A 1,310-nucleotide genomic window follows, 5' to 3' on the forward strand; every position below is an offset into this window, starting at 1 on the left:
TTGTGGTTTACGGGGACTCTCAATAGGCGTAATGGTTTTATACTGTACAAACTGTATTTTCTATCACTCTACACCTAAACCTACCCCTTACAGGAAACTTTCTGCATTTTTACTTTCTCAAAAACTCAGTCTGTATGATTTATAAGCGTTCTGAAAAGCCATACCCTTGTCATTATACAAATTTATGTCCTCATTTGTCACAAAACATGCACACACACACACACACACACACACACACACACACACACACCACACACACACACACACACACACACACACTCACACACACACACACACACACACACACACACACGCTTGTTTTGTGAAAAGTGGGGACTCTCCATAGGCGTAATGGTTTTTATACTGTACTTACTGTATGTGCTATTGTCCTACACCAACCCTACACCTAAACCTACCCCTTACAGGAGACTGTGCATTTCAACTTTCCCCAAAAAAACCTCATTCTGAGTGATTTATAAGCGTTTTGAAAAGTGGGGACATGGGTCAATGTCCTGAGATGCCACCTTCACCTTGTAATACCTGACATACCTTTGTCATCATACACATTTATGTCCTGATTTGTCACAAAACGCGCACACACACACACACTCACAGTCTGGTATTTGTGGTTTACGGGGACTCTCAATAGGCGTAATGGTTTTTATACTGTACAAACTGTATTTTCTATCACTCTACACCTAAACCTACCCCTTACAGGAAACTTTCTGCATTTTTACTTTCTCAAAAAAACTCAGTCTGTATGATTTATAAGCGTTCTGAAAAGCCATACCCTTGTCATTATACAAATTTATGTCCTCATTTGTCACAAAACATGCACACACACACACACACACACACACACACACACACACACACACCTCACTCTCACACACACACACACCTCACTCTCACACACACACACACACACACACACACACACACGTTGTTTTGTGAAAAGTGGGGACTCTCCATAGGTGTAATGGTTTTATACTGTACTTACTGTATGTGCTATTGTCCCACACCAACCCTACACCTAAACCTACCCCTTACAGGAGACTACAGGCGTTTTTAGATTGTGCATTTCAACTTTCCCCAAAAAAACCTCATTCTGAGTGATTTATAAGCGTTTTGAAAAGTGGGGACATGGGTCAATGTCCTGAAAAGTCACCTTCACCTTGTAATACCTGCCATACCCTCGTCATTATACACATCTATGTCCTGACTTTTCACAAAAACACTCTCACACACACACACACACTCACACACACACACACACACACACACACACACACACACACACACACACACAC

General features: G+C 41.5%; 1 protein-coding gene across 5 annotated transcripts in view; it reads right to left on the minus strand.

The window, feature by feature from the left end:
- Positions 1–1,240: 1,240 nt before the first annotated feature.
- srfb (serum response factor b) overlaps positions 1,241–1,310 on the minus strand; it is a 29,883-nt gene continuing 29,813 nt past the window's right edge. For all 5 annotated transcript variants that reach the window (XM_058794909.1, XM_058794911.1, XM_058794912.1 and 2 more), the window contains one exon: positions 1,241–1,310. This exon is cut by the window's right edge and continues 229 nt beyond it. The gene's annotated coding sequence lies outside the window, so the exon portion shown is untranslated.

This window comes from Onychostoma macrolepis, chromosome 13 (assembly GCF_012432095.1).
Source record: "Onychostoma macrolepis isolate SWU-2019 chromosome 13, ASM1243209v1, whole genome shotgun sequence".
Classification (NCBI taxonomy): Eukaryota; Metazoa; Chordata; class Actinopteri; order Cypriniformes; family Cyprinidae; genus Onychostoma; species Onychostoma macrolepis.